General features: G+C 45.8%; 1 long non-coding RNA gene across 1 annotated transcript; it reads right to left on the minus strand.

Moving 5' to 3' along the window:
- Positions 1 to 7,945: 7,945 nt before the first annotated feature.
- On the minus strand, positions 7,946 to 8,783 carry LOC120849950. Its single transcript, XR_005718023.2, has 2 exons — positions 8,696 to 8,783; positions 7,946 to 8,175 (listed from the first exon to the last, which is right to left on the minus strand). It is a non-coding gene; the product is annotated as an uncharacterized LOC120849950 (long non-coding RNA).
- Positions 8,784 to 9,357: the final 574 nt, after the last annotated feature.

Here is a 9,357-nt window from a genome sequence, read left to right on the forward strand (position 1 = left end):
CCGCCGTGATGGTGTGGAACGGAAGACAAAACACATAATTTTGACCTTCGATTCAACCACTCCGCCACAGACTGTAAAAGCAGGTTACCTTCAGTGCCGTGTCCGACCTTATGTGCCAAACCCACAACGGTGCTTTAAGTGCCAGAGGTTCGGCCATGGGTCACGGAACTGTCAGGGAAGGGACACCTGTGCAAAGTGCTCCAGCAAGGAGCACGTCGCAGATGCGTGTGATAATGAACCTCATTGTGCGAACTGTGGTGGCAACCACCCGGCATACTCCCAATCTCGCCCTGTGTGGAAAGACGAGAAAGAAGTTATTACATTAAAAGTCAATGAAAACATCACCTACACTGAGACAAAGAAGCGTTTTGCCTCTGTAAAAAAAGGCTCTTATGCCGAGGCCGTGCGGAGGGGACCAGCGCGGCCAGTGGTTTCGATGGGAACGCAGACGTCTTCGGACGACCTGCATCTCCCGTCATGGTCCCCCTCGAAACCCCCGGGAGCGGCGCCAGTGGCACCGCCTCCGAACCGCAAGGTGAATGCTGCTTTGCCAGCATCCACCCCAGAACAGGAGATGGCGTCTCCTGCTCAACCAGCTGCTTCGACCTCTCGGGGTCGGGGCCTACCTCCCCGCACCTCTGCTCCCCAGAGGAAGCCTGGGGAAGTGCCAAGGCAGTCGACCTCCAGGGTCCAGCTGCCGGCAGCTGCAGACGAGCCCATGGACGAGGGTGAGTCGAGATCTGAGGAGGAGACCCTCCTTTCAAGATCAGAGTCCACCCCCTCTGCCTCCGGTGACTCTAATCGGAAGCAGAATATACCCCCTAAAAAACAAAGTGCGCCGCATGTGAAAATAGATTTTAAACCTTAAGGAATAAAGCTTTTTAGTAGAATTTTTATGTTATACCTCTTTTGTTTTAAATGGTTAAAAATATAGGTGTAATGCAGTGGAACTGCCGCGGTCTTTTTAGAGATATTGATGATGTCAACTTTTTTCTCGATGAGCTCCAGCCCGTTGCCATCTGTTTACAGGAGACTCATCTTAATGAAACACATACACAGGTACTACGGCGACATCAGGTTTTTAGAAAGGACCGTATTTCTTGCAACAGCTCTTCTGGTGGAGTAGCTGTGGTTGTGCAGAGTGGTATTGCCTGTGCTCCTGTCCCTCTCGCGACCCACTTAGAGGCAGTAGCAGTTAGTGTTCTGCTTGACCGCCTAATTACAATTGTCTCGCTTTACCTTCCACCAAACCTTCCAGTGCATTTACATGACCTGCAAGGGCTTGTGGGCCAACTCCCGCAACCTTTTTTAATCTTAGGAGATTTTAATGCACACCACCCCATGTGGGGCAGTACACGTCAAGACTCCCGTGGTGGTGTCATAGAACGTTTTTTACTGTCATCTGGCCTTTGCCTTTTAAACAAGAGACAACCAACTTTTTTTAGTGCACCTCATAATACGTTTACTTCCATTGATCTTTCCATATCATCACCTGCTTTACTTCCTTGTTTTTCTTGGAAGGTTTTAGAAAATCCTTTTGGTAGTGACCATTTTCCTGTAATTTTAGAAAGTTCAGTATCCCTTCCTTCTCTTCCAGCTTGTGCTCCCAAGTGGAAGTTAGATAAAGCCGACTGGGCTTTATTTTCTCTTGAGGCAGCCGTCGATCCCGCTGTTTTTTTAGCTATGTCTCCTGAGGAAGCGACTCTTTACCTTACTGAAAAAATTATAAATGCTGCTTCTCTGTCAGTTCCCCGAACTTCTGGAAATATTCCCAAGAAATGCAAGCCTTGGTGGAACAAGGACTGTATGACCACCATAAAAGCTCAGAATAAGGCTTGGGGAAGGTTTCGGCGGTACCCGACTGTTCAGAACAAGATTAAATTCAAACAGTGCAAAGCAAAAGCTCGTTGGACACAAAAACAAGCCAAGAGGACCTCATGGGTAAAATATGTATCCTCTCTGAACAGTTTTGTTCCCGCAAAAGAGGTATGGTATCGTGTTCGGAAAATTCGTGGTACTTACCACTCCTTCAGCATTCCCCTTTTTCCTTCATCATCCCCATCACTAAAAGATCAGGCTGACATTCTTGCTGATCATTTTCGAGAGGTCTCCAGTTCTTCAAATTACACTACTAAATTTAAAAAGTTCAGGTCTTTGGCAGAAAAACAGCCAATTGATTTCTCTGGAAGTGATACTGGTTACAACCGGCCGCTCACAATGTATGAACTTGAAATAGCCCTTGCAGTAAGGAAGCAGTCAGCACCTGGCCCTGATATGATTCATTATGAACTGCTGAGGCACTTGTCGGCTGAATCCTTGATGAATTTGTTGTCTTTCTTTAATCATTTATGGGCAGCTTCTTGTTTTCCACAGTGCTGGAAGCAAGCACACATCATTCCCATTTTGAAGCCTGGCAAAGACCCTTCCCTACCAGCAAGTTATCGGCCTATTGCTCTGACTAGTTGTCTAGGAAAAACTTATGAACGGCTTATAAACAGAAGGCTAGTATACATTCTAGAACAAAAGAAAATTTTCGATAAAAACCAGTGTGGTTTTAGAAGAGGTCGCTCAACCTTGGATCACCTTGTCCGGTTAGAGACTTTCTTTCGTGAGGCTTTTGTGAACCGGCAGCATTGCCTTTCTGTCTTTTTTGATTTACAGAAAGCTTATGATACGGCATGGCGGTACGGAATACTTCAGGACCTGTATAGGTGCGGTGTTCGTGGTCGCATGCTGCGTTGCATAAAGGACTCTTGACAGACCGTTGTTTTCAGGTCCGCCTGGGATCCACGCTCTCGGATGTTTTTTACACAGGAAAACGGCGTCCCACAGGGAGGTGTCTTGAGTGTTACCTTGTTTGCAATTAAGATCAACAGCCTCGCTGCAGTTATACCACCATCAGTTTTTTATTCATTGTACGTAGACGATGTCCAGATTGCTTTCTCCTCATGCAACTTGTCAATTTTTGAACGCCAATTGCAGATAGCAATAAATAGGATGAGTAAGTGGGCTGATGAAAATGGTTTTCGGTTTGCACCAGAAAAAACGGTGTGCGTGCCTTTTTCATTACGTCGGGGGTTGTCGCTAGATCCTAGCTTGCAGATGAATGGCACTGACATAACCGTTAGGCATGAACACAAGTTCTTCGGTGTTATTTTTGATAAGAAGCTCACTTTTCAGCCCCGTCTAAAGGAACTGAAGCGAAAGCGTCTTAAATCTGCCAATGTTCTCAAGGTACTTGCACACGTGTCCTGGGGTTCTGACAGGAGGTGCCTCCTGCGACTCTACAACTCGCTGGTTCGTTCCCGTCTTGATTATGGTGCGGTTGTATATGGCTCGGCACGACCGTCATCTTTAAAAATGCTGGATCCTGTGCATCACCTTGGATTTCGACTTGCCACGGGGGCCTTCCGAACCTCACCTGTCCCGAGTTTGTATGCAGACACGCACCAAATGCGACTAGAAAAGCGGAGACAGTTCCTCAGCCTATGCTATAGTTATAAAGTCAAATCTGACCCTGAACACCCATCCTATCGTTGCTTCCAGGTATCTCCTTTTTCACGTCTTTTTGAGAACAAGCCAAGTATAGTACGGCCTTTAAGCTTCCGCGTTCAATGCATGTCTACATCCCTGCAGCTTGCACTCCCTGAGCGTAGCCTGATGACGAGAGTTAGAAGCATTGCTCATTGGAAGGCGGTGCACTATACCTGTGACTGGTCGCTAGCGAAATACAATAAACGATCTGTTGCACCACTAGTTCTTCAGCAAGAGTTTATGTCCTTGCAAGCTAAGTATAAGGACTATGCATAATTCTTAACTGATGGTGCAAAAACTCCACACTTTGTCGGTTCGGCTGTATATTCAGAACACTTTGTAAAAGCTCGATGGCTTCACTCTGTTGCCAGCATTTTTACTGCAGAACTTTATGGTGTGCTCATGGGTATTGAATATATATTGGGCAACAGCATCAGGAAAGCTATTTTGTTTGTGGACTCCCAGAGTGCTATCCTCTCTCTTTGTTCCCTCCATGATGCTAAGAATTGGCTCGTGCAACAAGTACAGGTAGAGTTAAACCTCGCTTCCCAAATGGGATACAATATCAAGCTGTGCTGGGTACCAAGCCATGTGGGACTTTCAGGTAATGAAAAGGCGGATAGGCTAGCAGCCTCCGTTAAGGATGCTCTGGAAACACCTGTTCAGCTGCCTCAAGAAGATTTTAAACCGGTTCTCAAAAAAGCAATTTATTATGCCTGGCAGCAAGACTGGGACAAAGAAATAAATAATAAGCTACATGTTATCAAACCACGTTTGGAGTTATGGGAGAGTTCGCACCATAGAGACCGTCGCCATGAAGTCTTAATGTGTCGCTTGAGAATTGGACATTCACGTATCACCCATCGACATCTTCTTTGTGGTGAGGACACCCCAGTCTGTGAGCATTGCGGTGAATTGCTAACTATACTACATATTCTATGGCACTGCAAATTCTTTGATCAGGAACGTCGAACGAGTTTTCCTTCACTTTCTGGATATCTTCCATTTCATCCAGCCTTCTTACTGGGAGATGAACTTTTAGTTCCTTTTGGTCACATTTTAGATTTTCTTAAAAAAACTGGCTACCTGCACCAGGTATAGATCCTCTGCATAGTAATTCCTTCCTTCTACTATAGAGTCTTTTAATTATCTCTTTGGCGCAGCATGGCCAATGTTGCTTTTTGCGCCATTAAACACCTAATAATCAATCAATCAATCAACCCCGCGGCAGTCCTCTTACAGCCGGTCGCGCTCCCCCGCCAGTCGCAGTCGCAGCCATCGGCCGGCTCCTCAGCGCCCACGGCGATGTCCCCGAACCCATGAGGCTACAACGCGGTGCATCATGGCGCATCACACCCTCGTGGGGTTCGCCTCGCGCTTGCGCTGGGACCGACAGCCGCAAGTTCCGCAAGGACTGGCCCCGGCCGACATCCCAGCACCATTCCAGTGAAGCACCCTAAATGAGCGGTGCGCACAAGACATACGTCGATCTACACCGACGAAGAGCGCGCCAGATTATGAGCCCTGTGCCAAGTGCCCATGATAGGGGAGTTCATAGATGATAGGGGAATTCATAGATGTGACTTGCTCTGAAGTCGAGCTTCAACTTGCTCAAGTCCGTCTTGCGACGAGCAAGCGCGCTTCATAAACGCACCTTAACTTGAACCGGTCTTGAACGGAGCTTGAAGCGAACTTCAAGTGCCCAAATTTCAAGACTGGGTTGGACCTATCTTGAACGCGACTTCGTAGTCATTTCAACATGGCGGCTTGCTGATGTGATGTCGCATATGGGATCGCCGCGTTCAATATTTGTGTCCTGTAATTGCGGTGTTGCCCTCGGTGACGGGTATTTTTCGCCGAGAGAAGCGGCCATTCCTCCGTGGTTGAATGCATCCCACCGGGATATGCGACGACGAACGGCAACGGCGCGGGAGCTGCTCGGCCGCGACTTGACGGCCTGATCCGAACGGCGACAACATGCGGCTGCCGCTGATACCCAAGCTACAGTTGCTCGTCACGCTGCGACTTTTGCTGGCAAGATGTTTCTAGCAGTCAACATTTCACAACAGACGGCGTGCGGCGCAATCGGGAGAGTGACGCGTCTCACCGTAAGGCATCTGTTGTTCGGACTGCCCGGACTCGTCCACTTCCCCGGCGCTCCCGAAATCATTCGCCTCCTTCGAGTAACCGGGTTCACGCACGCGTGTATCAAGAGCCCGGGCCCCGGTGGCGATTATGCGGACATTTATGAGAACTTCAAAGCAGTTGCCTGCATAAACTATCAGGTGGGTTCCCCCGCTTACCGAAAATAAACAAGTCTCCAGAGCTTCTGGCGCGAAGGACCTGAGCAAGCATGTGTGGTGCGCACGCACGTTTGCTGATGCAAGCTCTTGACCCCTAATATGTAACGTTCCCTGTATGCATGCTAGCAGTTGTTAAAAACAAAAAGCGCCAAAAAAATACAAGGACAGAGAAAAAAAGAAACAGGACAAGGCGCCTTGTCCTGTTTCCCTTCGTCTGTGTCCCTGCATTTATTCGGCGCTTTTTGTTTGCAATGAACCAACTGCCCCAAATATCAGAGCTGGCAGTAATGCAATTACTGTAATGAAATTACAGTAATTTAATTACTTGTTCCAGTAATTAGTAATGTAATTCATTACTTTTTGTAGCAGGTAATTCAGTAATGTAATGAATTACTCCAGCGACGGTAATTGTAATTAAATTACCTAATTACTTTTTTGCACCAGGCATATTTTTTGTGTCCACAATACACAAGAGCGCTTTTCTTTTTATTTTACTTTTTCTTTTTCCTCTACACCTTTCCAGAAACGCTCTTTGGCCGCCGCTATGTTGCTGATGCTAATGCGGCTGGTGCGACTCTCGCGCCCGCTATCAGCTAGACATTCTCTGCCACTCTCTTGAACTGTGAAAACCCGCTCAGCGCGATTCTCTACCTATGTTTTGCGGTTTTGCATTCGACGTTTTCTGGCCCCTCTTGAAAGTTTCCGCTTACTTTTTCTGATGCATACTGCGTACCCTCTCTGTGTTATCTTCCACTGTGAGAAATGGGGCTGGTAAGTGCCTTCCATTCGAGCTTTTCTGCTCGACATTCTCGGGAAACGAAGGAGGGGAAGTAGGTCGAACTAAGGCTCCTGGTGGAACGGCCCTCGACGCGAGTTTGCGAACAATGACATTTGTTCTCCCCCCTCCCGAAGATAATCCGCGGAGGGTCCTCAGTCATCTCCAAAAATAGTTGTCCGGGTTGGGGTGGGAAACGGATCAGTCGCGTGCGTTCCTCTGTCCATCGGAAAACATGCAACAGAGAGTTCTAGCTGTGTGCCATGAACTGGTGTAAATAATGTAAATAAAGTTATCTGTAAAAGGAAGTTATCAATAGCTCCTTTATATTTAAAATTATACTAAAGTAATGCGAAAGTAATGTCATTACTTTTAAAAGTAATTTGTAATGGTAATTAATTACTTTCTGGCTGTGGTAATTTGTAATGTAATTTAATTACATTTCAGCAATTTTCAGAAAGGTAATTAGTAATGTAATTTAATTACAAAATATGAGTAATTTGGCCAGCTCTGCCAAATATCCCCTTTATTGCAGCAGTTATTCCCACTTCTTTGTTTGTGGTGGATTACTTGTTTTAAAAAAATGACGTGTAGTATGTACTTGCCCCCTGCGTCAGTAAAATAAATATGAAAAATCAGGAATGCTTTCTAGTTTGGTGTTGCCACGCATTTCAACTTCTCAAGTGATCTCTGAAGGGTCAAATGGCTGCTTAGAAGAAAATTGGTCATATAGCTGCTGAAAACTCACTCGAATCCATTTACAGATGCGACACATTTCAACAAATTCTTTTTAACAAGTTTTGATGTGTTGTTTCACTACTGTATTTGTTCAGTAGCTGTTCACGACAAAACATTATACTTCTCGAATTACATCTCGCTCAAAGTTAGTCGAAAGGCTTTGCTGAAAGAAGGCATATCTTCTTTTCTTAAGATTTCTGCAACATTTGACAAGTGGATGTGTCGAAAGCATTGTTTAGTACTATGCTGAGGAGTGTTTACCAACTTTCCCCGAAACAATATCTAATGAAACAATAGCCACCGGTTTAATTTTTTTTTTGCTCTAAAAGATTTATTATTATGCACAGGTTTGCACCAAGCTCGATTCGCGGGCACAACACTTTTGTGCCCACTCCACAATCAAAATATTATTGCCTCGTGAAGAAAAAAATACATCACAATTCTTCCACTGCAATAAAGGCGAGACAAAGTGAGTTGACCTTTTTATAATTGTTCACTCGCACTAAACTTCACACCCATGCACATATTATCTGCATGCAACCTCCATAATGAAGATGTTGGGATGATAATTTGTCAAATTCTTGAAAACATCATATATTGTCTCTCTGACTCGTAACATTTATTAACTCATTCAGGTACAACACCGCCCAAATAAAGACTCGCAACACTGCTGAAAGAAAAAGACAATCCCTATGCCTCGTTGGGTAGTTGAAATCATCACTATGTGCGCAGCATCACGTAACCTAGGGAAAACGAGCCATCCTTGCTGCTCTGCCAGTCATACCAGCCAGGGGACAATGTTGAGAAGATCAGTGCGACTGCCAGCTGAAAGGGGTAGAAAAACAAGTAGTCTGAAGCCAGAGTGGTACTGTATAGGTATGGTGCCTGGAATGCATCTCCGACTGGTGTGTCTAGAGTGTCCAAAAAAGTGGTCCCTCAATTTCTGCCCGGTGCGTCATACAAGTGTCATACTGTCGCCGGTCGCGATCCTCCCAGCGGCGGTGGTTGATGTGGCAGACGCCTGTTCTGCTGCAGGTCACTCTCCAGTTCGACAGTCCACTGAAGCTCCAGCAGCCGGTGGTTGGGACGCCGTGACAACAGCGACACTCGTGTTCGCCTCGTGGTACTTGCGGCTGCTCTTTAACTTTTCAATGGCCAACCGCCAGGATCGCAACATGCAATAACGTGACACTTCGACTTCTGTGACGTCATTCGTTGCCTCTTCGTGACCACTTTTGATGTATGGGCAGGTAAAGGAGGCTAAACACACCAGTCGAAGACTCGCTCCAGGCACCATACTCGTCGGGTAGTTGAAATGGTCACTCCGTGCACAGCATCACGTAACCTAGGGAGAATGAGCCATCCTTGCTGCTCTGCCAGTCATGCCAGCCAGGGGGCAATGTTGGGAAGATCAGTGCAACTGCCACCTGAAAGGGGTGGAAAAACAAGCAGGCTAAATTCAGAGTGGTACTGTATAAAACCCCCCTTCCTCGTGGCACCAATGAAATGGGGATAATACGTATGTTGCACGGTGTGCACATTTTCAAACTTTTGAGCACATAGTGAGCCACAGTTCATTAATCACAATCATTCATATAATCCCTAACTGAAATGCTTTGTTTAACTGATGTTTATGTATATGATGTTTATCACAAATATGATGTGATTTATGCTTTGCTTGGGCATAATGACCTAAACCTAGAACAGTCGAAATAAGATAAAGATGAAGGAAGGTATGCAAAGCGACCATCCATTTTATATGCGCACCTCCCTCCATCCTTGTCTTGTTTGCATTTTTGTGATCTTCTCATTTATTATGGGATCATGCTTTTTTCATTATTTTACAAGTTATTTTCTCTTTGATTCTTGCATTTCTAAGTGGCATGCCTTGTGAATGCTGTGTCCTGCATGTTTCTTTCCCCAGTGAAAATACCCATTTTCTTTTCTTGATTGTGTTTAGAACTAATGTGAACCCTGTGCTAAAAATATGGTGGAACGTATTGCTTC

This window comes from Ixodes scapularis, unplaced genomic scaffold (assembly GCF_016920785.2).
Source record: "Ixodes scapularis isolate PalLabHiFi unplaced genomic scaffold, ASM1692078v2 PGA_scaffold5__190_contigs__length_132052651, whole genome shotgun sequence".
Classification (NCBI taxonomy): Eukaryota; Metazoa; Arthropoda; class Arachnida; order Ixodida; family Ixodidae; genus Ixodes; species Ixodes scapularis.